Genomic DNA, 26010 nt, shown 5'->3' with positions numbered 1-26010 from the left:
ATGACTTCCTGTGTCTGTTAGTTCAATTGCAATAATTTTGTTCTAAAACAATAACTTCTAAATAACTGCTTTACTTTATATATTTTGACTGTGCAAAGGTATTCTGTCATCAGGTACATGCTGCACGAACCACGGGCAGCATGAACCCAAGACAGGGATGCATGTTGCCCTTGTGGCTATTTGTTTCTGAAATGCTCCAGCATTTCAGAATAAATAAACTTTAAATTTTGATTTGGAACCGGAGCTCCGAGTCATGGGAGCAGGTCTTGCTGGCTTCTTCCTGCGTGCTACATGAAGAGTGACAGCTCCTCTCACTGCTTATCTATATGTATTCTACTATACATTTTATACTAGAATGTAAGGGCAGCATCCGTGACCTGAAGCTGAAGAGACATTGGGTGATTCAACAAGACAATGACCAAAGCACACAAGTAAATCGATTTAAAAAAAATTTAAAAAAGAAGATTAGTGCTTTGGAACAGCCAAGTCACAGCCCTGACCTTAACCCTGTCAAGATGCTGCAGCAGACCTGAATAGGTCAGTGCCTGTAAGACATCCCAGAAATATTGATGAACTGAGACACATTTGCAGGGAAAATGGTCCAAAATCCCTTCTTAATGTTGTGCAAATCTTATTTTCAGCTACAGAAAACATTTGATGGAAGTGATTGCTGCTAAAGAGGGATCTACTGATTACATTCAAGGGCTCACTTACTTTTTCTCTTTGCACTGGGGATTCATACTGAATGTGCTCAATAAACAACATTAACAGTATAACATTCTCTGTGTTACTAGTTTAATTAGATTGTGTTTATCTTATCTTTAATTGTAACTTAGAAAACAATCAGACCACATTTTATTAGTAATCAATGCAAAAATCCAGGTAATTGAAAAAGGTTCACTTACTTTTTCTTGCACCTGTATTACCATGGGGGAAATCAATCTAAGCAGATGGGTTTAACACATTTGGCCTTCAAGTAATTCACACTAAGGGGAACAAAATGTCACTTATTAGAAATAATATGATCACAAGAGTAAAGTAGCAGTTTACTGTAATAGATTACATAAGTAAATTGATTTCGAAGCCCACATCTTAAAAACAAGTTGACAAATTGTGTGTTTACTAAGAAAAATACAAAGGTCAATTTAGGATAATGAGAAAAAAATCCAAACAAGTACTGAATATAAGTTGTCATTTCTTGTTGTCATTCTGCTGCCAAGAAAACATCAAACTGTCATAGAAAGAAGCATGCACCAGTCCTCAAGATTAAGCTGTTTACAGAAAACATTAATTGTTATGTATCACAAGTAAACAAATTACAATCCACAAATATCAGATAGTCCAAGTGATATATGAAACTTTGTCCAACTCCAGTGCTCAAGGCAGCAGTCTCCTTGAATTTGTAAACTTTAGATAAAATATGCAGGTTACCTATACTGCCGGATCTTCTGCTTACTGGTGTAAAGATTAGAATAACTAATGTCCTATTTACACAGGACAACAGTCATCTAAACGACTGCATAAGCGCTGATCTCACCACTAAGGTCGTTAGCGCTCGTGCAGAGTGTTTAGACAGGCAGACTTTGCCACTGGATGGCTCGCTAGCTTCACCTTCTATCTGAAGTGCTGAGCGGGAAGCGCTTACAAGGAACAAGAAGCCCGCAATCTAGCGATGGTTTTTATGCTGACTAAAAGTCAGCGATTATGTACGAATAGTAACGATTTTTTTGCATTTGCGTTGGACAATTATCGAATTGAACGTTTGAATGAATTTTAAGTGTGTAAATAGCCTTTAAGGTCTTCAAATGGCCAAATTGGGACAGTAAAGACATACTTATCTAGTCAAACTGTCATTCATCAAAATCAAACTGCCAGTATTCATACGTAGGGGTGCATAATAAGTAATATTAAAACAGTATTAAAACAAAAAAACTGACATTACTTGCAGCCATCCTATGAATTAAAATTTTCACATTAGCCTAACAATATCCTAACTCATGTCTAATATATAAGCAATTAGCCTGTGTGAGAAAAGGAAAATCTCAAAGATAAATGATAAAATTATTGTTTATAGTTGATGACCTACAATTGTACCATCATTCATTTTTTGTGATCAATGGCATAATCTGTAATATATATCTTGATTGTAGCTTTGCTGTCTAGCACATGCCCCTCACAGCAGAATTTGTTATTAAGTGATGATGTTCCCTATTTGGGAAACTCCTCTCTGCACACAGGAAGGATAATATTGATGGAAATGTCCATCAGATCCTTAGCTCTGAATTTTCAAACTACTGATAACTTCCTGGCTTGAAATTTTTTTTTACAAAAATATTTCAACCACTACAAGGTCCTCCACTGATGCCAAAAATGTGGTCACCAAAGGTTCCCTTGGCCACCAATCCATTCATGCAGACCATTCACATATGTTTGTGGTGTGTGCATGTGAATATATATGCACCCCCTTTGAATATCTATAAGGACATAATAAAATCTTCTTACAATGGATATAAAAAATGTACAACCCCCCTGTTGAAATGCCATCATTTTAGATTAATGTTGATCTTCAATGTAATCCATCTCTAGAATTCCATTAAAAAACAAACTGAAATCTTTTAGGTTGAAAATATTTAAAAAAGTGGTTGTATAAATATACACACCCTAAAACTAATACTTTGTTGATGTATCCTTTGATTTTATGAAAGCATTCAGTCTTTTGGGGTAGGTGTCTTTCATCATGACACATCTTGACTTGGCAATCTTTGCCCACTCTTCTTTGCAAAAGCACTTCAAGTCTATCAGATTGAGAGGGCATCTCATGTGAACAGCCCTCTTCAGGTCAACCTACAGACTTTCAATGGGATTCAGCTCTGTACTCTGGCTAAGCCATTCCAAAACTTTGATCTTCTTCTGGCAAAGCCATTCTTTTGTTGATTCGAATGTATGCTTCAGTTTGTTGTCTTACTGAAAGGCAAAATTTCTCTTCATCTTTTTAGCAGAACCTTCAAGGTTTTGTGTCGACGTGGCCTGATATTTGGAACTGTTCATAATTCCCTCCACTTTGACTAAAGCCCCAGTTCCAGCAGCAGAAAAACAGTCCCAAAGCTTAATGCTTCCTCCACTTTTACTGTGGGTATGGTGTTCTTTGGTAATGCACAGTCTTGGCTTTGCACCAAACATACCTTTTGAAAGGTATACCTTGGCCTCATCAGACCATAGCACATTCTCCCACATACTTTTGGGAGCCGTGATGTAGGTTTTGGCAAAACATAGCCGGGCTTGTATGTTTTTCTATGCTAGAATAGGCTTCCATTTTGCCATCCTACCCCAAAGCCAGACATATGAAGAATACAGCAGATGGTTGTCACATGCACTACATAACCAGTACTTGCTAGAAATTCCTGCAGATCCTTTAATGTTTCTGTAGTCCTCCTGGCAGCCTCTCAGACTAGTTTTCTTCTGGTATTTTCATCAATTTTTGATGGATGTCCAGTTCTTGGTAATAATAATAAATCTTCAGCAGCACAAACCTTGTATTGGGATCCAGGGAAGTGGATAAGATGCATGCCCAAGGAAAGGAATCTGACTCTAGATCCAAATACACACTGAATACAGGGCAGCATGCAAGGTGTAATCATTAACATCAATAATGATGTGTCTTTATTCTCCCCAACAAATAAGCAGCAACGTATTGCTGCAACATACAATAGAAGCAGAAACAAAAAAACAACAACAGCACTCATAATACATTTACTATCAAAGGTATACATACTTATAATCAATACTCTAACCACAGTAAATAATGCAAGGTTCTTGGTATATAATTTGATTAAGTTACATTGGCCCATCTAACAACATCTAGGTGCAAAATCTGTAACAGGGCCCCCAAATATAATGCTTTATTCATAGTGCTGTGTTCCCTTTATGGAGAAAAGTGGCATCATGGGGCCCTTAAAGGGGTTGTTCCGTGAAAGCAAGTGGGGTTATACACTTCTGTATGGCCATATTAATGCACTTTGTAATATACATCGTGCATTAAATATGAGCCATACAGAAGTTATACACTTACCCCCTCTGGCGCTGGCATCCCCGTCTCCATGGCGACGACTGAAGCCTTCTTCTCTGGTCGCCGCAACAGTCGGCACTTGCGCAGATAAGAATCCTCTGCGGGCTTTGTTTGGGCTCACGAGCGGCGTCCTGGCTCCTCCCTCTTCTCCGCGTCATCGTAGCTCCGTCTCTGTCACGTGGTGCCGATCAGCCAATGAGGTGGCTGTAATCGGCAGTGGAACGCAAGACTGGAGAAGAACATCCAGGTGCACCATGGGAGAAGACCCACGGTGCACCATGGGAGAAAACCGCGGTGCACCTTGGGAAAGGACCGGCGGCCATCTTGAAAGAAGAATTTTTATAAGTTCACGAAACGAGCTAATGGTGAGTAGCAACGCTCTTTAAAAACGCTTTCCACGGGTAATGTAGTATGTTTGCTTTAGAAGGGGGACTGGGAAGAGAAAAAAATTTACATTTCTGCCGTGGGACAACCCCTTTAAGGCTCCTGGGCCCGGGTGTAACCGCATCCTTTACATCCCATATAGTTATGCCCCTAATGGCAGTGTATGTTGTTAAGCAAGAATGTAACCTACCGCATTTGGACACTGGCTTGCAAGCAAAGCACTAGTAGGAAGAAGTCATTAGGGAGTCTGAAGGAACTAGAATTTAATTTTTTTTATATCAGCTATTTTCCAAAATGCAGAGGTGGTAGATAGGGTTTATTCTCTGCAACTGAGGATGGCGCTTTTCTGTCCAGCCTTAAAGACTGACAGGGATAGAAACCATGTAAAGTGGAGACCAGACAGGTCTCTGTCTTACATATTGAACTGTATGGTTCCATCCCGATTTTCATCTCTATGCAGTTTTCTGCATAGAGGAGGTAAACCCAAGAGGGAAATAGCACTGGATAGAAGAGTACAATGGGAAAGATTCTTATGTTCTTGGTATAAAATATGAAAATATGTTTATATTTCAAAGTAATTTGTTACCATTAAATCTTTTCATCATTTTAGTCACCACCAAATTACATAGCACCATGCCTATAATACAGTGACTGAAGAAAAGTATCCTGCTGAAGACCTTCTGTGTTGTATGAGTAATTTCCTTTAGTAATCAGTTGAAAAAAAAATCCATGATAATAAATAATGCCGTACTTTGTTGATCACAAATACCAGGTCCAAGTGCAAATATCTAACAAATGTGAAAAGTGTATTAGTACATTAGACAAGGAACTTGGCAAACAATGTTAGGAAATAGCACAGTGAGACAATGCTTTTGTTGTAAAGTGCATATAACCTTTACTTAAAAAGGTCAAGATTATAAAAGAAATATAAGCCAGCCAAACTCTTTTCGCTAGGCTTCCTCCCTTGAGATATGGAGTAGCTAAACTAACTTTGAGCAATACCTCAAATTTATGTGCTGTGGGGCCAATTCACATATAAAATAAGCATCAAAAAAGAAGAGCCTTGTCACTTGCAATGTTAATATTTCAAAGCAACCAAGGTGAAGCATCAGCATTTTCAGCACTAGCGGATATATCATCACAAGTCTGATTATGATACAACACCAAAAAAAGTACATTTTCTGACCTTAGCTATAATTCACTCACTTCAGAACCATATAGTTGTCATTTATTGGGGTACAGGATTATTTTTGAAGCGAATAGGTGTTAATGTACCTATTCTACTCAGAAACAACTGCCGCAGACAAATTATTCTGTCCATATTGTCTGTTAATATTTTACGTTCTCTGAAAGTTGATGTGATCAGATCTCTAGAAGAGTAACAAGGCAGCTATTCCTAAATAAGTGTCACATCATATAGTATATATGTTATCCATTTGTAACTTAATATTCGCATACAGCTTAACAATAAAAGATTTTCTATGTTATTATTACATTATAGAAAGTGTACTTTTTACCATTTTGTTCTCTTTAATTATATTCTCTTAAATGTATTCAATATTTATATATCAACATCCTCATATCAAAGATTCATTTAGGATGTATAAAGTTATATATCTCTAAAGTCTTAGAAAACTCAACATTATAATAAAAATCATTACACAAGAGAAAGGAGATATTGTTATAGCCATTTGTATGGCAGGATTTTACATTTATAAAATTCCATTCATACCACAATCTATATTTATTAAAGCCCCCGTCCCTGACTAACACAAGGTGTAGTCAACCCCTTTGTTGTTAACCCCTTAGTGACCAAGCCTGTTTGCGCCTTAATGACCAAGCCAAATTTTGGAAATCTGACATGCCTAGCATCTGGGTTGTTAGTTTATCAACATTTTATTTCTTTGATTTATTATCTTTTCTTATGCCATCTTCGCTAGGGCTTGATTATTAGAATGAGCCAGCAATTATTATCTTAAGATAAAGGAGGAGTTGAGAGAAATGAGAAACCATAGATATTGATCTATATAGATATCCTACTAGGGATGAGAGGTTCCTAGATTGGATTTAGGAATGAGACAGATCAGAATAGTTATGCAGATTAATACATCTAGATGCAGCGAGGAGCTATAGAGGACAGTACTTCCATCATGTACATGTCCTATAGTTACCTAATAGGAAAGGATAAAATCACCAAGGAGAGGATATCTATTATAGGATATCTTCTCCCTGCCCAGATAACAATACTGATAGTGGGAATGAATCTCCATTCCCATGTATAAATTATTTGGTGTTTGAAAACAACTAGACTCCTGTATGGCACATTAGTGCACATCTTCATTTGAGGTCACCTTTAGCCCCTGAGGAGTTCACCTTGAGCAAAACGCGTTGGGATATATATACAAATTGGGCTGAATATTAGTCTCCCCAGTATTGTCAGGGGAACAAGCGGTCTTGCTAGACCATCATCTATGTGAGTCTTATGGACACATGATATAGTAGACTTCTCCCTCTGGGAATTCAGTGCAGAGAGGCAGGAATCTTTTATCCCTTCTGTGTTTTAAGAAAAAGTGAAAAAAACCTTTTTACTACATCTCATTCTATCAAATTTATTCCTCTTGATTTAATATACACGTTTAATGTTTGTACGTTAAGTTTCTACACATACGGTTTTAACAAGAATTATTAAGAGTTAATTTTTACATTGAATGTAAGCATCAGATAAAGACATTGGGGATTATTTACTATTGAAAATGTGACAGTTTTCTGGCACAATTTGCACCACATTTACTATTTGTTTTAGACACATTCAGACAGTTTATTTGTTTTGTGCAACAAAGGTGCGTTCCTTCGTAAATTGCATCAGAATTTTGCCTAAATGTTTACTGTAAACTAAGCCAAAATTCAACAGATTTACCATCCAGCTATGATGAATCTGGTGCGTTTTATGATTGTCTGTCTCGGTTTGCACTAACGTTTAGACAGTAATATTAAATGTGTCCTTATTAATAAAAAAAAAGCTTTACTGAACTTAGCATTTACATAAGCAGAGCTCTTTGCAGAAAAAAAATCTTAACAAGCATCCCAGGACTGTATGGGTAACCTACTTTTTGTCACATGACCTCAGCTGATGTGGTTAAAAGTAAGTGACTGGTTCCTTTTAATACCTCTAAGATGCTATAAAGTTTAGAAATGTAAGTAAGAGATTTGTTAATTCAAATAACATTCAGATACTTACCTATTTGTACATAATTTAAAAAACATCTCTATTGGTGACTGATTATACAACCTAATTACCTCATGTATGCGGTTCATACCCTTTAAAAATAAAAAAAAATAGAAGGAAACCAATGTGGCTCGACAAGATTGTATGGGGGCCTATAAGCAAAAAAAAGAAAGCGTTTAAATTATTAAAACAAGAAGACTGTGAAGAAGCGCTAAAACCATACAGGGAAAAAAACTAAATTATGTAAGGAAAAGACAAAAACTGAAAAAGAGGAGGCAGAGAGACTGATGGCCAAAGAGAGCAAAAATAACTCTAAACTATTTTTTAATTATATAAACTGTAAACATATTTGCACTGAGAGAACTGGCCCATTAACAAATAATGCAGGTGAAATCATAGAAGATAAATAGTTTCTTCTGAAGTGTATTCAAGAAGAAAAAAGAAATGTCACATGAGATGCAGAGGGATAAAACGAACCCCCCACGAAATATTACTTGCCCAACTTAGGAGGACGTGCAGAGCTGGTTAAAAAGGATTAAAATTGACAAATCGCCGGGTCCTGATGGAATAAACCCAAGTGTTCTAAGAGAACTAAGTAATGTGATAGACAGACCACTATTTCTTATATTTAGGGACACTTTCGAGACCGGGGTTGTAACATTGGATTGGCATATTATCAATGTGGTTCCAATATACAAAAAAAGGGTCGAGAAGAGAGCTTGGTAGCTACAGGCCGGTAAGTCTTACTTCAATAATTGAAAATATATTCAAGCGGTTTCTGAGAGATGCCATCCTGGAATACCTCAAGGAAAACAATGGTATAACTCCTCATCAACATAGGTTCACAAGGCACGATCATGCCAGACCAAATTAATTAGCTTCTAGAATGAAGTAAGTTCTAGGCTAGATCTGCAAGAGTCTATTGATCTCATTTATCTAGATCTTTCTAAAGCATTTGACACCGTGCCGCATAATAAGCTGATATATAAAATGAGACTGGGACCAGACTGGGCGAAAACGTGTGTAATTGGGTAAAGAACTGGCTCAGAGATAGAAAACAGGGGGTGGTAATAAATGGTCGAACTCTGATTGGGCTACTGTTGCGAGTGGGGTGCCACAGGGTTCAGTATTAGGCCCCATTCTGTTCAATATATTTATCAATGACCTGATAGAGGGACTGCACAGTAAAATATAGACAATACAAAATTATACGAGGTGATTAATACAAAGGAGGATAATGTACGGCTGCAAATGGACCTAGATAAGTTGGGGGCTTGGGTAGAAAAATAGCAAATGAAGTTCAATATTGATAAATGTAAGATTATGCACATGGGCAGGAGAAACAGGTGTCACTAATATTCATTAAATGGGGTACTGCTTGTGGGAAATGATATGGAAAGAGACCTAGGGGTACTAGTTGAGTGTAGACTTTACTGGAGCAAACAATGCCAGTCAGCAACTGCAAAATCAAATAAAGTCTTGGGGTGCATTAAAAGAGGTATAGGGGTGAGCGACAAGAACATTATTCTTCCACTATATAAGGCACTTGTCAGGCCCCACATGAAATACTGTGTACAGTTCTGGACACCAGTGTTCAGGAAAGATGTTGCAGTGCTTGAGGGGGTTCAGGGAAGGGCAAATAAAAATAAAAGGAATGAGAGGACTGGAATACTCAGAGAGGCTATTAGGGTTATTCACCCTGGAAAAAGGACTATTAAGGGGCGACCAAATAATTATGTATAAATATATTAGGAGACAATACAAGGATCTCTCCCATGGTCTGTTTATAACCCAGACTGCGTCGGTAACAAGAGGGCCTCGTCTACGTCTAGAGGAAAGAAGGTTTCATCACCAACAAAGAAGGAGGTTTTTTACCGTAAAAGCAGTGAGTCTGTGGAACTCTCTGCCTGAGGATGTGGTGATGGCAAAAATCGATAGAGGAGTTTAAGAGGGGACTAGATGCCTTTCTAAAGCGCTATGATATTACCAAATATAGACATTAAACAACCAATGGGGTTGCTAATCCGGGTCTTGGAGTCAGGTAGGAACTTTCAAAACATTGATCCAGGGATTATTGGGACTGCCATTATGGAGTCGGAAAGGAATTTTTTTCTCCAATGGGCTAAATTGGCTTCTGCCTCATTAGGTTTCTTGCCTTTGTCTGGATCAACAAGGGGGGGTAAGAAACAGACTTAACTAGATGGACATTGTCTCACTTCAGCCTAACATACTATGTTACTATGTTATACTACTCTCACTGTCTGTTCTGTGGGTGTCAGAACAAATAAATTACTGTGATTAATGCAATTCATACAACATGATTTTAAATTTCAGGGGCCAACAAAAGTTCAAAATGTTCTATCTGTCTTTATTCATTTAGTCGGGGGGTGACTCTCAGACACTTTATGGATCAGCCCTCTTCACGCAGTTCTATTTTGTACTTCTTTCATTTCAATCATTTACATGTTGGTGTTGGCTTTGAGAGTATCAAGCCAGCTCGTTCTTTGGTGGCAAGGTCTTCTTTTGCCGCTGACTACTCCAAGCATTATCAATGTTTCTAAAGCATTAGTTCCAGAGATGAGCGAACACCAAAATGTTCGGGTGTTCGTTATTCGAAACGAACTTCCCGCGATGTTCGAGGGTTCGTTTCGAATAACGAACCCCATTGAAGTCAATGGGCGACCAGAGCATTTTTGTATTTTGCCGATGCTCGCTAAGGTTTTCATGTGTGAAAATCTGGGCAATTCAAGAAAGTGATGGGAATGACACAGAAACGGATAGGGCAGGCGAGGGGCTACATGTTGGGCTGCATCTCAAGTTCACAGGTCCCACTATTAAGCCACAATACCGGCAAGAGTGGCCCCCCCCCCCCTCCCAACAACTTTTACTTCTGAAAAGCCCTCATTAGCATGGCATACCTTTGCTAAGCACCACACTAGCTACAACAAAGCACAATCACTGCCTGGATGACACTCCGCTGCCACTTCTCCAGGGTTACATGCTGCCCAACCGCCCCCCCTCCCCCCACAGCGCACACCAAAGTGTCCCTGCGCAGCCTTTAGCTGCCCTCATGCCACGCCACACTCATGTCTATTTAGAAGTGCGTCTGCCATGAGGAGGAACCGCAGGCACACACTGCAGAGGGTTGGCACGGCTAGGCAGCGACCCTCTTTAAAAGGGGCGGGGCGATAGCCCACAATGCTGTACAGAAGCAATGAGAAATAGAATCCTGTGCCACCGCCATAAGGAGCTGCACACGTGGGCATAGCAATGGGGAACCTATGTGCCACACACTATTCATTCTGTCAAGGTGTCTGCATGCCCCAGTCAGACTGGTAATATGCACCTTAACAGTAACCGCGTTGGTGGTAATGTGGTGGTGACTGCGGACCTAGTAGCACGGTTGTATTTTGTTGGTTTTCGGAATGCGGCCAGGATTAAGTGGGCCGTGGCGGGGGGATGGTGTGGGGGCTCTCTTGTTGTGTCGGTAAAGGTGAAATTCTTGGACTGCCACCAGACGAACCAATGCAAAGGCATTTGCCAAGAATGTTTTCCCTGTTGGAGGAGGAGGGGGATGTTTTTGAGGCACTACGTGTCCTCTCCACGTGTCCGTGGTTATATGCACCTTAACAGTAACCGCGTTGGTGGTAATGTGGTGGTGACTGCGGACCTAGTAGCACGGTTGTATTTTGTTGGTTTTCGGAATGCGGCCAGGATTAAGTGGGCCGTGGCGGGGGGATGGTGTGGGGGCTCTCTTGTTGTGTCGGTAAAGGTGAAATTCTTGGACTGCCACCAGACGAACCAATGCAAAGGCATTTGCCAAGAATGTTTTCCCTGTTGGAGGAGGAGGGGGATGTTTTTGAGGCACTACGTGTCCTCTCCACGTGTCCGTGGTTATATGCACCTTAACAGTAACCGCGTTGGTGGTAATGTGGTGGTGACTGCGGACCTAGTAGCACGGTTGTATTTTGTTGGTTTTCGGAATGCGGCCAGGATTAAGTGGGCCGTGGCGGGGGGATGGTGTGGGGGCTCTCTTGTTGTGTCGGTAAAGGTGAAATTCTTGGACTGCCACCAGACGAACCAATGCAAAGGCATTTGCCAAGAATGCTTTCCCTGTTGGAGGAGGAGGGGGATGTTTTTGAGGCACTACGTGTCCTCTCCACGTGTCCGTGGTTATATGCACCTTAACAGTAACCGTGTTGGTGGGAAATGGCCTCGCCGCCATCATGTCTTTGGGAAGCCTCTGTTTCCACACCCCAGAGACATACCATTAGCAGCGGTATAGGCAGAGCCCAGAATTCGTAACATTTCAGCCGTAGCATTAGGACAGGCCCCACTAACATATCAGTAGCAGCATTATAGGAGGAGCGCAGTCTTCGTTCCATGTCAGCAATAGTAGCACTCAAGACAGGCCCCAGTAACAATTCCGAAGCAGCAGTATAGCGGGAGCGCAGTCTTCGTTCCATGTCAGCAATAGTAGCACTCAAGACAGGCCCCAGTAACAATTCCGAAGCAGCAGTATAGCGGGAGCGCAGTCTTCGTTCCATGTCAGCAATAGTAGCACTCAAGACAGGCCCCAGTAACAATTCCGAAGCAGCAGTATAGCGGGAGCGCAGTCTTCGTTCCATGTCAGCAATAGTAGCACTCAAGACAGGCCCCAGTAACAATTCCGAAGCAGCAGTATAGCGGGAGCGCAGTCTTCGTTCCATGTCAGCAATAGTAGCACTCAAGACAGGCCCCAGTAACAAATCTGAAGCAGCAGTATAGTGGGAGCGCAGTCTTAGTTCCATTTCAGTAGCCTTAGTATAGCCAAGGCCCAAGTTACATTTATGTAGCTAAAGTGTAGGCCAACCCCACACACCTTTCTGTACCATGAGTGCAGGCGAAGAACATACAAATTGCTATGATTACACTGTAGGTGAGGGCCCCAAAAAATTGGTGTACCAACAGTACTAATGTACCTCAGTAAAAATTGGCCATGCCCAACCAAGATGGCAGGTGAATCGCTTTGGTTAATGTGGCTTAAGTGGTAACTAGGCCTTGAGGCAGCCCAGTGTAACGAAAAATTGGTTCAAGTTAAAGTTCCAACGCTTTTAAGCGCATTGAAACTTATAAAAATTGTTCAGAAAAATTATTTGAGTGAGCCTTGTGGCCCTAAGAAAAATTGCCCGTTCAGCGTGATTACGTGAGGTTTCAGGAGGAGGAGCAGGAGGAGGAGGAGGAATATTAGACACAGATTGATGAAGCAGAAATGTCACCGTTTTGGATGGTGAGAGAGAACGTAGCTTCCATCCGCGGGTGCAGCCTACGTATTGCTTACGTATCGCTGCTGTCCGCTGGTGGAGAACAGAAGTCTGGGGAAATCCAGCCTTTGTTCATCTTGATGAGTGTTAGCCTGTCGGCACTGTCGGTTGACAAGCGGCTACGCTTATCTGTGATGATTCCCCCAGCCGCACTAAACACCCTCTCCGACAAGACGCTAGCCGCAGGGCAAGCAAGCACCTCCAGGGCATACAGCGCTAGTTCAGGCCACGTGTCCAGCTTCGACACCCAGTAGTTGTAGGGGGCAGAGGCGTCACCGAGGATGGTCGTGCGATCGGCTACGTACTCCCTCACCATCCTTTTACAGTGCTCCCGCCGACTCAGCCTTGACTGGGGAGCAATGACACAGTCTTGGTGGGGAGCCATAAAGCTGGCCAGGCCCTTAAAGACTGTTGCACTGCCTGGGATGTACATGCTGCTCGATCTCCGCACCTCCCCTGCTACCTTGCCCTCGGTACTGCGCCTTCTGCCACTAGCGCTGTCGGCTGGGAATTTTACCATCAGCTTGTCCGCAATAGTCCTGTGGTATAGCAACACTCTCGAACCCCTTTCCTCTTCGGGAATGAGAGTGGGCAGGTTCTCCTTATAGCGTGGGTCGAGCAGTGTGTACACCCAGTAATCCGTTGTGGCCAGAATGCGTGCAACGCGAGGGTCACGAGAAAGGCATCCTAACATGAAGTCAGCCATGTGTGCCAGGGTACCAGTACGCAACACATGGCTGTCTTCACTAGGAAGATCACTTTCAGGATCCTCCTCCTCCTCCTCCTCAGGCCATACACGCTGAAAGGATGACAGGCAATCAGCCGGTGTACCGTCAGCAGCGGGCCAAGCTGTCTCTTCCCCCTCCTCCTCATCCTCCTCATGCTCCTCCTCCTCCTCCTGTACGCGCTGAGAAATAGACAGGAGGGTGCCCTGACTATCCAGCGGCATACTGTCTTCCCCCGCCCCCGTTTCCGAGCGCAAAGCAGCTGCCTTTATGGTTTGCAGGGAATTTCTCAAGATGCATAGCAGAGGAATGGTGACGCTAATGATTGTAGCATCGCCGCTCACCACCTGGGTAAACTCCTCAAAATTACCAAGGACATGGCAGATGTCTGCCAACCAGGCCCACTCTTCTGAAAGGAATTGAGGAGGCTGACTCCCACTGCGCCGCCCATGTTGGAGTTGGTATTCGACTATAGCTCTACGTTGTTCATAGAGCCTGGCCAACATGTGGAGCGTAGAGTTCCACCGTGTGGGCACGTCGCACAGCAGTCGGTGCACTGGCAGCTTAAAGTGATGTTGCAGGGTGCGCAGGGTGGCAGCGTCCGTGTGGGACTTGCGGAAATGTGCGCAGAGCCGGCGCGCCTTTACGAGCAGGTCTGACAAGCGTGGGTAGCTTTACAGAAAGCGCTGAACCACCAAATTAAAGACGTGGGCCAGGCATGGCACGTGCGTGAGGCTGCCGAGCTGCAGAGCCGCCACCAGGTTACGGCCGTTGTCACACACGACCATGCCCGGTTGGAGGCTCAGCGGCGCAAGCCAGCGGTCGGTCTGCTGTGTCAGACCCTGCAGCAATTCGTGGGCCGTGTGCCTCTTATCGCCTAAGCTGAGTAGTTTCAGCACGGCCTGCTGACGCTTGCCCACCGCTGTGCTGCCACACCGCGCGACACCGACTGCTGGCGACATGCTGCTGCTAACACATCTTGATTGCGAGACAGAGGAGGAGGAGGAGGAGGAGGGTGCTTTAGTGGAGGAAGCATACACCTCCGCAGATACCACCACCGAGCTGGGGCCCGCAATTCTGGGGGTGGGTAGGACGTGAGCGGTCCCAGGCTCTGACTCTGTCCCAGCCTCCACTAAATTCACCCAATGTGCCGTCAGGGAGATGTAGTGGCCCTGCCCGCCTGTGCTTGTCCACGTGTCCGTTGTTAAGTGGACCGTGGCAGTAACCGCGTTGGTGAGGGCGCGTACAATGTTGCGGGAGACGTGGTCGTGCAGGGCTGGGACGGCACATCGGGAAAAGTAGTGGCGACTGGGAACTGAGTAGCGCGGGGCCGCCGCCTCCATGATACTTTTGAAGGACTCCGTTTCCACAACCCTATACGGCAGCATCTCAAGGCTGATGAATTTTGCTATGCGGACGGTTAACGTTTGAGCGTGCGGGTGCGTGGCGGCGTACTTGCGCTTGCGCTCCAACAGTTGCGCAAGCGACGGCTGGACGGTGCGCTGAACTACACTGCTGGATGGGGCCGAGGACAGCGGAGATGAGGGTGTGGGTGCAGGCCATGAGGCGGTAGTGCCTGTGTCCTGAGAGGGGGGTTGCATCTCAGTGGCAGGTTGGGGCACAGGGGGAGAGGCAGGGGTGCAAACCGGAGGCGCTGAACGGCCTTCGTCCCACCTTGTGGGGTGCTTGGCTATCATATGTCTGCGCATGGTGGTGGTGGTGAGGCTGTTGGTGTTGGCTCCCCGGCTGAGCTTTGCGCGACAAAGGTTGCACACCACTGTTCGTCGGTCGTCAGGCGTCTCTGTGAAAAACTGCCAGACCTTAGAGCACCTCGGCCTCTGCAGGGTGGCATGGCGCGAGGGGGCGCTTTGGGAAACAGTTGGTGGATTATTTGGTCTGGCCCTGCCTCTACCCCTGGCCACCGCACTGCCTCTTCCAACCTGCCCTGCTGATGCCCTTGACTCCCCCTCTGAAGACCTGTCCTCCTGAGTAAGCGTTGCACACCAGGTGGGGTCAGTCACCTCATCGTCCTGCTGCTCTTCCTCCGAATCCTCTGTGCGCTGCTCCCTCGGACTTACTGCCCTTACTACTACCTCACTGCAAGACAACTGTGTCTGATCGTCATCGTCCTCCTCACCCACAGAAAGTTGTTGAGACAGTTGGCGGAAGTCCCCAGCCTCTTCCCCCGGACCCCGGGAACTTTCGAATGGTTGGGCATCAGTGACGATAAACTCCTCTGGTGGGAGAGGAACCGCTGCTGCCCAATCTAAGCAGGGGCCCGAGAACAGTTCCTGGGAGTGTTCCCGCTCCTGAGCAGGTGTCATTGTAGTGGAGTGAGGAGGCTGGGAGGAAGGAGGAGCAGCAGACAGAGGATTCGGATTTGCAGCAGTGGACGGCGCAGAACTGCGTGTTGACGATAGGTTGCTCGAAGCACTTTCTGCCATCCAGGACAGGACCTGCTCACACTGCTCATTTTCTAATAACCGTCTCCCGCGTGGACCCATTAATTGGGCGATGAATGTGGGGACGCCAGAAACGTGCCTCTCTCCTAATCGCGCAGCAGTCGGCTGCGACACACCTGGATCAGGAGCTCGGCCTGTGCCCACACCCTGACTTGGCCCTCCGCGTCCTCGGCCGCGTCCACGTCCTCTAGGCCTACCCCTACCCCTCAGCATGCTGTATTACCAGTGATTTGATTTCACAGGCAGGAAATAAATTGGCGCAAGACTGCAGCCAAATATAATTTTTTCCCTTTTTTGAAAACGAAAGGCCCCACTGCCTCTAGTGAATGAATAATCTAAGTTTAATAACTGTGCTGTGTCCCTGCTAATGTGTCACAGAACGTGAGGGTAGCAGAGTTATTAACTCTGGCAGAGCAGGTATTTTTTTTCCCAATTAAGGAAAGCAAATGGCGAAGCCAGGAGTAAAACGTAGCTGGGTGCGTCTGATTTTTAAACGTTGCACACGCAGCCGACACGTGTCCACCGCCCTTAGGACGGACAGAGGCAGGACAAATACAATTATTTTCAGTTTTTTTCCACCAAAAGGCAGCACTGCGTATATTCAATGAACATGAGGAGTTTAATAACTGTGCTGTGGCCCTGCTAATGTGGCACAGAACGTGAGGGTAGCAGAGTTATTAACTCTGGCAGAGCAGGTATTTTTTTCCCAATTAAGGAAAGCAAATGGCGAAGCCAGCAGTAAACCGTAGCTGGGTGCGTCTGATTTTTAAACGTTGCACACGCAGCCGACACGTGTCCACCGCCCTTAGGGCGGACAGAGGCAGGACAAATAGAATTATTTTCAGTTTTTTTCCACCAAAAGGCAGCACTGCGTATATTCAATGAATAATAACTGTGTTGTGGCCCTGCCTACACAATTCTTTCCCTGCAGTATCAATGGAGGGTGCAATGCTCTGCAGAGGCGATTTTGAGAAGAAAAAAAAATGCAGCACAGCTAACAGCAGCCAGCACAGTACTGCACACGCTTAAATATGGCCCTAGAAAGGACCGTTGAGGTTCTTGAAGGCTACACTCACTCCTAACACTCTCCCTGCCTATGCAGCACTTCTGTCCCTAATGCCGGGTGCAACGCTCTGCAGAGGCGATTTTGAGAAAAAAAATAATTGCCACTGCTAACAGCAGCCAACACACAGCTATCAGTGGCCCTAAGAAGGACCTTTGGGGGGTCTTGAAGCCTACACTAACTACCAATTCTTTCCCTACAGCAGCTCCGGTACAAACAGCACTGTCCCTCATCTAACTCACACGGCATCTGAGGCGAGCCGCGGGAGGGGCCGACTTTTATATTCGGCGGACACCTGATCACCCCAGCCACTCACAGCAGGGGGGTGGTATAGGGCTGGAACAACACAGGGGGAAGTTGTAATGCCTTCCCTGTCTTTCAATTGGCCAGAAAAGCGCGCTAACGTCTCAGGGAAGGAAGTGAAAGTAACCCGAACACCGAATGGTGTTCGTTACGAATAACGAACATCCCGAACACCCTAATATTCGCACGAATATCAAGCTCGGACGAACACGTTCGCTCATCTCTAATTAGTTCACATAATGTAGCTGAAGTATGAGAGTCTCTGTTTTATAATTTTGAAAATGAAATGAAATGAAAACTTTGATTTGATGTGGCTTAGAACTCTTTTGTTTTTGATCTTAGCTGTCCAAGGTATTTGTAGGAGTTTGCTTAGGTATCAATCTCATTCCAGTCCATTTTTTTGAGTGTCCAATAGAGATGAGCGAGCACCAAAATGCTCGGGTGCTCGTTACTCGGAACGAACTTTTCGCGATGCTCGAGGGTTCGTTTCGAATAACGAACCCCATTGAAGTCAATGGGCGACCCGAGCATTTTTGTATTTCGCCGATGCTCGCTAAGGTTTTCATGTGTGAAAATCTGGGGAATTCAAGAAAGTGATGGGAACGACACAGCAACGGATAGGGCAGGCGAGGGGCTACGTGTTGGGCTGCATCTCAAGTTCACAGGTCCCACTATTAAACCACAATAGCGGCAAGAGTGCCCCCCCCCCCCTCTCCCAACAACTTTTACTTCTAAAAAGCCCTCATTAGCATGGCATACCTTAGCTAAGCACCACACTACCTCCAACAAAGCACAATCACTTCCTGCATGACACTCCACTGCCACTTCTCCTGGGTTACATGCTGACCAACCGCCTCCCCTCCCCCCCCACAGCGCACACCAAAGTGTCCCTGCGCAGTCTTCAGCTGCCCTCATGCCACACCACTCTCATGTCTATTTAGAAGTGCGTCTGCCATGAGGAGGAACCGCAGGCACACACTGCAGAGGGGTTGGCACGGCTAGGCAGCGACCCTCTTTAAAAGTGGTGGGGCGATAGCCCACAATGCTGTACAGAAGCAATGAGAAATAGAATCCTGTGCCACCGCCATCAGGAGCTGCACACGTGGGCATAGCAATGGGGAACCTATGTGCCACACACTGTTCATTCTGTCAAGGTGTCTCTGCATGCCCCAGTCAGACTGGTAATATGTACCTTAACAGTAACCGCGTTGGTGGTAATGTGGTGGTGACTGCGGACCTAGTAGCGCGGTTTTATTTTGTTGGTTTTCGGAATGTGGCCAGGATTAAGTGGGCCGTGGCGGGGGGATGGTGGGGGGGGGGCTCTCTTGTAGTGTCGGTAAAGGTGAAATTCTTGGACTGCCACCAGACGAACCAATGCAAAGGCATTTGCCAAGAATGTTTTCCCTGTTGGAGGAGGAGGGGGATGTTTTTGAGGCACTACGTGTCCTCTCCACGTGTCCGTGGTTATATGCACCTTAACAGTAACCGCGTTGGTGGTAATGTGGTGGTGACTGCGGACCTAGTAGCGCGGTTTTATTTTGTTGGTTTTCAGAATGTGGCCAGGATTAAGTGGGCCGTGGCGGGGGGATGGTGGGGGGGCTCTCTTGTAGTGTCGGTAAAGGTGAAATTCTTGGACTGCCCCTCAGATGAACCAATGCAAAGGCATTTGCCAAGAATGTTTTCCCTGTTGGAGGAGGAGGGGGATGTTTTTGAGGCACTACGTGTCCTCTCCACGTGTCCGTGGTTATATGCACCTTAACAGTAACCGCGTTGGTGGTAATGTGGTGGTGACTGCGCACCCAGTAGCGCGGTTTTATTTTGTTGGTTTTCGGAATGTGGCCAGGATTAAGTGGGCCATGGCGGGGGGATGGTGGGGGGGCTCTCTTGTAGTGTCGGTAAAGGTGAAATTCTTGGACTGCCACCAGACGAACCAATGCAAAGGCATTTGCCAAGAATGTTTTCCCTGTTGGAGGAGGAGGGGGATGTTTTTGAGGCACTACGTGTCCTCTCCACGTGTCCGTGGTTATATGCACCTTAACAGTAACCGCGTTGGTGGTAATGTGGTGGTGACTGCGGACCTAGTAGCGCGGTTTTATTTTGTTGGTTTTCGGAATGTGGCCAGGATTAAGTGGGCTGTGGCGGAGGGATGGTGGGGGGGCTCTCTTGTAGTGTCGGTAAAGGTGAAATTCTTGGACTGCCACCAGACGAACCAATGCAAAGGCATTTGCCAAGAATGTTTTCCCTGTTGGAGGAGGAGGGGGATGTTTTTGAGGCACTACGTGTCCTCTCCACGTGTCCGTGGTTATATGCACCTTAACAGTAACCGCGTTGGTGGGAAATGGCCTCGCCGCCATCATGTCTTTGGGAAGCCTCTGTTTCCACACCCCAGAGACATACCATTAGCAACGGTATAGGCAGAGCCCAGAATTCGTAACATTTCAGCCGTAGCATTAGGACAGGCCCCACTAACATATCACTAGCAGCATTATAGCGGGAGCGCAGTCTTCGTTCCATGTCAGCAATAGTAGCACTCAAGACAGGCCCCAGTAACAATTCCAAAGCAGCATTATAGCGGGAGCGCAGTCTTCGTTCCATGTCAGCAATAGTAGCACTCAAGACAGGCCCCAGTAACAATTCCGAAGCAGCATTATAGCGGGAGCGCAGTCTTCGTTCCATGTCAGCAATAGTAGCACTCAAGACAGGCCCCAGTAACAATTCCGAAGCAGCAGTATAGCGGGAGCGCAGTCTTCGTTCCATGTCAGCAATAGTAGCACTCAAGACAGGCCCCAGTAACAATTCCAAAGCAGCATTATAGCGGGAGCGCAGTCTTCGTTCCATGTCAGCAATAGTAGCACTCAAGACAGGCCCCAGTAACAATTCTGAAGCAGCATTATAGCGGGAGCGCAGTCTTCGTTCCATGTCAGCAATAGTAGCACTCAAGACAGGCCCCAGTAGCAATTCCGAAGCAGCAGTATAGCGGGAGCGCAGTCTTCGTTCCATGTCAGCAATAGTAGCACTCAAGACAGGCCCCAGTAACAATTCCGAAGCAGCAGTATAGTGGGAGCGCAGTCTTCGTTCCATGTCAGCAATAGTAGCACTCAAGACAGGCCCCAGTAACAATTCCGAAGCAGCAGTATAGTGGGAGCGCAGTCTTAGTTCCATTTCAGTAGCTGCAGTATAGCCAAGGCCCAAGTTACATTTATGTAGCTAAAGTGTAGGCCAACCCCACACACACTTCTGTACCATGAGTGCAGGCGAAGAACATACAAATTGCTATGATTACACTGTAGGTGAGGGCCCCAAAAAATTGGTGTACCAACAGTACTAATGTACCTCAGTAAAAATTGGCCATGCCCAACCAAGATGGCAGGTGAAACCCATTAATCGTTTTGGTTAATGTGGCTTAAGTGGTAACTAGGCCTGGAGGCAGCCTAGTTTAACGAAAAATTGGTTCAAGTTAAAGTTTCAACGCTTTTAAGAGCATTGAAACATATAAAAATTGTTTAGAAAAATTAGATGAGTGCGCCTTGTGGCCCTAAGAAAAATTGCCCGTTCAGCGTGATTACGTGAGGTTTCAGGAGGAGAAGCAGGAGGAGGAGGAGGAATATTAGACACAGATTGATGAAGCAGAAATGTCCCCGTTTTGGATGGTGAGAGAGAGCGTAGCTTCCATCCGCGGGTGCAGCCTACGTATTGCTTACGTATCGCTGCTGTCCGCTGGTGGAGAAGAGAAGTCTGGGGAAATCCAGGCTTTGTTCATCTTGATGAGTGTTAGCCTGTCGGCACTGTCGGTTGACAAGCGGCTACGCTTATCTGTGATGATTCCCCCAGCCGCACTAAACACCCTCTCCGACAAGACGCTAGCCGCAGGACAAGCAAGCACCTCCAGGGCATACAGCGCTAGTTCAGGCCACGTGTCCAGCTTCGACACCTAGTAGTTGTAGGGGGCAGAGGCGTCACCGAGGATGGTCGTGCGATCGGCTACGTACTCCCTCACCATCCTTTTACAGTGCTCCCGCCGACTCAGCCTTGACAGGGGAGCGGTGACACAGTCTTGCTGGGGAGCCATAAAGCTGGCCAGGCCCTTAAAGACTGTTGCACTGTCTGGGCTGTACATGCTGCTCGATCTACTCACCTCCCCTGCTACCTGGCCCTCGGAACTGCGCCTTCTGCCACTAGCGCTGTCGGATGGGAATTTTACCATCAGCTTGTCCGCCAGGGTCCTGTGGTATAGCAACACTCTCGAACCCCTTTCCTCTTCGGGAATGAGACTGGGAAGGTTCTCCTTATAGCGTGGGTCGAGCAGTGTGTACACCCAGTAATCCGTAGTGGCCAGAATGCGTTGAATGCGAGGGTCACGAGAAAGGCATCCTAACATGAAGTCAGCCATGTGTGCCAGGGTACCTGTACGCAACACATGGCTGTCCGCACTAGGAAGATCACTTTCAGGATCCTCCTCCTCCTCCTCCTCCTCAGGCCATACACGCTGAAATGATGACAGGCAAGCAGCATGGGTACCGTCAGCAGTGGGCCAAGCTGTCTCTTCCCCCTCCTCCTCATCCTCCTCATCCTCCTCCTCCTCCTCCTCCTGAACGCGCTGAGATATAGACAGGAGGGTGCTCTGACTATCCAGCGACATACTGTCTTCCCCCGGCTCTGTTTCCGAGCGCAAAGCGGCTGCCTTTATGGTTTGCAGGGAAGTTCTCAAGATGCATAGCAGAGGAATGGTGACGCTAATGATTGCAGCATCGCCGCTTACCACCTGGGTAGACTGATCAAAGTTTCGAAGGACCTGGCAGATGTCTGCCAACCAGGCCCACTCTTCTGAAAAGAAATGAGGAGGCTGACTCCCACTGCGCCGCCCATGTTGGAGTTGGTATTCCACTATAGCTCTACGCTGCTCATAGAGCCTGGCCAACATGTGGAGCGTAGAGTTCCACCGTGTGGGCACGTCGCACAGCAGTCGGTGCACTGGCAGATTAAAGCGATGTTGCAGGGTGCGCAGGGTGGCAGCGTCCGTGTGGGACTTGCGGAAATGTGCGCAGAGCCGGCGCACCTTTACGAGCAGGTCTGACAAGCGTGGGTAGCTTTTCAGAAAGCGCTGAACCACCAAATTAAAGACGTGGGCCAGGCATGGCACATGCGTGAGGCTGCCAAGCTGCAGAGCCGCCACCAGGTTACGGCCGTTGTCACACACGACCATGCCCGGTTGGAGGCTCAGCGGCGCAAGCCAACGGTCGGTCTGCTCTGTCAGACCCTGCAGCAGTTCGTGGGCCGTGTGCCTCCTATCTCCTAAGCTGAGTAGTTTCAGCACGGCCTGCTGACGCTTGCCCACCGCTGTGCTGCCACGCCGCGCGACACCGACTGCTGGCGACGTCCTGCTGCTGCTGACACATCTAGATTGCGAGACAGAGGTTGAGGAGGAGGAAGAGGAGGAGGGTGCTTTAGTGGAGGAAGCATACACCACCGAACATACCACCACCGAGCTGGGGCCCGCAATTCTGGGGGTGGGTAGGACGTGAGCGGTCCCAGGCTCTGACTCTGTCCCAGCCTCCACTAAATTCACCCAATGTGCCGTCAGGGAGATGTAGTGGCCCTGCCCGCCTGTGCTTGTCCACGTGTCCGTAGTTAAGTGGACCTTGCCACTAACCGCATTGGTGAGGGCGCGTACAATGTTGCGGGAGACGTGGTCGTGCAGGGCTGGGACGGCACATCGGGAAAAGTAGTGGCGACTGGGAACTGAGTAGCGCGGGGCCGCCGCCGCCATCATAGCTTTGAAGGACTCCGTTTCCACAACCCTATACGGCAGCATCTCAAGGCTGATAAATTTGGCTATGTGGACGGTTAACGATTGAGCATGCGGGTGCGTGGCGGCGTACTTGCGCTTGCGCTCCAACACTTGCGCTAGCGACGGCTGGACTGTGCGGTGCGAGACATTGCTGGATGGGGCCGAGGACAGCAGAGGTGAGGGTGTGGGTGCAGGCCATGAGACGGTTGTGCCTGTGTCCTGAGAGGGAGGTTGGATCTCAGTGGCAGGTTGGGGCACAGGGGGAGAGGCAGCGGTGCAAACCGGAGGCGGTGAACGGCCTTCGTCCCACCTTGTGGGGTGCTTGGCCATCATATGTCTGCGCATGCTGGTGGTGGTGAGGCTGTTGGTGGTGGCTCCCCGGCTGATCTTGGCGCGACAAAGGTTGCACACCACTGTTCGTCGGTCGTCAGGCGTCTCTGTGAAAAACTGCCAGACCTTAGAGCACCTCGGCCTCTGCAGGGTGGCATGGCGCGAGGGTGTGCTTTGGGAAACACTTGGTGGATTATTCGGTCTGGCCCTGCCTCTACCCCTGGCCACCGCACTGCCTCTTGCAACCTGCCCTGCTGATGCCCTTGCCTCCCCCTCTGAAGACCTGTCCTGAGTAGGCGTTGCACACCAGGTGGGGTCAGTCACCTCATCGTCCTGCTGCTCTTCCTCCGAATCCTCTGTGCGCTGCTCCCTTGGACTTACTGCCCTTACTACTACCTCACTGCAAGACAACTGTGTCTCATCGTCATCGTCCTCCTCACCCACAGAAAGTTCTTGAGACAGTTGGCAGAAGTCCCCAGCCTCTTCCCCCGGACCCCGGGAACTTTCGAATGGTTGGGCATCAGTGACGATAAACTCCTCTGGTGGGAGAGGAACCACTGCTGCCCAATCTGAGCAGGGGCCCGAGAACAGTTCCTGGGAGTCTTCCCGCTCCTGAGCATGTGTCATTGTAGTGGAGTGAGGAGGCTGGGAGGAAGGAGGAGCAGCAGACAGAGGATTCGGATTTGCAGCAGTGGACGGCACAGAACTGTGGCTGGACGATAGGTTGCTCGAAGCACTTTCTGCCATCCAGGACAGGACCTGCTCACACTGCTCATTTTCTAATAAAGGTCTCCCGCGTGGACCCATTAATTGGGCGATGAATGTGGGGACGCCAGAAACGTGCCTCTCTCCTAATCGCGCAGCAGTCGGCTGCGACACACCTGGATCAGGAGCTCGGCCTGTGCCCACACCCTCACTTGGGCCTACGCGTCCTCGGCCACGTCCACGTCCTCTAGGCTTACCCCTACCCCTCAGCATGCTGTATTACCAGTGATTTGATTTCCCAGGCAGGAAATAAATTGGCGCAAGCCTGCAGGCCAAATATAATGTTTTCGCTTTTTTGCAAAGGGAAGGCCCCACTGCGTATATTCAATGAACAATAACTTTTAGTACTGTAGTGTGGCCCTGAAAAAGTGACACACAACTTTAGTGTAGCAGAGTTATTAACTCTAGCAGAGCAGGTATTTGCCAGTCAGGAAAGACAATGGCGCAAGCCTGCAGTAAACCGTAGCTGGTTGCGTCTGATTTTTGTACGTTGTCCACGCAGCACACACGTACACGGAGACCGTAGGACTGACACAGGCAGGCCAAATATAATTTCTTTTCCTTTTTTGCAAAGGGAAGGACCCACTGCGTATATTCAATGAACAATAACTTTTAGAACTGTAGTGTGGCCCTGAAAAAGTGACACACAACTTTAGTGTAGCAGAGTTATTAACTCTAGCAGAGCAGGTATTTGCCAGTCAGGAAAGACAATGGCGCAAGCCTGCAGTAAACCGTAGCTGGTTGCGTCTGATTTTTGTACGTTGTCCACGCAGCACACACGTACACGGAGACCTTAGGACTGACACAGGCAGGCCAAATATAATTTCTTTTCCTTTTTTGCAAAGGGAAGGCCCCACTGCGTATATTCAATGAACAATAACTTTTAGAACTGTAGTGTGGCCCTGAAAAAGTGTCACACAACTTTAGTGTAGCAGAGTTATTAACGCTAGCAGAGCAGGTATTTGCCAGTCAGGAAAGACAATGGCGCAAGCCTGCAGTAAACCGTAGCTGGTTGCGTCTGATTTTTGTACGTTGTCCACGCAGCACACATGTACACGGAGACCTTAGGACTGACACAGGCAGGCCAAATATAATTTCTTTTCCTTTTTTGCAAAGGGAAGGACCCACTGCGTATATTCAATGAACAATAACTGTGTTGTGGCCCTGCCTACACAGTTCTGTCCCTGTAGTATCAATGGAGGGTGCAATGCTCTGCACAGACGATTTTTAGAAAAAAAAAAATATGCAACACAGCTAACAGCAGCCAGCACAGTACTGCACACGCTTAAATTTGGCCCTAGAAAGGACCGTTGAGGTTCTTGAAGGCTACACTCACTCCTAACACTCTCCCTGCCTATGCACCACTTCTGTCCCTAATGCCGGGTGCAATGCTCTGCACTGCCGATTTTGAGGAAAAAAAACACTGCTAGCAGCAGCCTGCACACAGGTAGATGTGGCCCTAAGAAGGACCTTTGGGGTTCTTGAAGCCTACACTGACTCCTAACGCTCTCCCTACAGCAGCACCAGCACGATAGTACTTTCCCTCAGCTAACTCACAAGGCATGTGTGGCGAGCCGCGGGAGGGGCCGACTTTT

The sequence above is a fragment of the Eleutherodactylus coqui genome, chromosome 7, assembly GCF_035609145.1.
Source record: "Eleutherodactylus coqui strain aEleCoq1 chromosome 7, aEleCoq1.hap1, whole genome shotgun sequence".
NCBI lineage: Eukaryota > Metazoa > Chordata > Amphibia > Anura > Eleutherodactylidae > Eleutherodactylus > Eleutherodactylus coqui.
The sequence above is the reverse complement of the archived record's forward strand: the minus strand, read 5'-3'. Positions refer to the sequence as shown.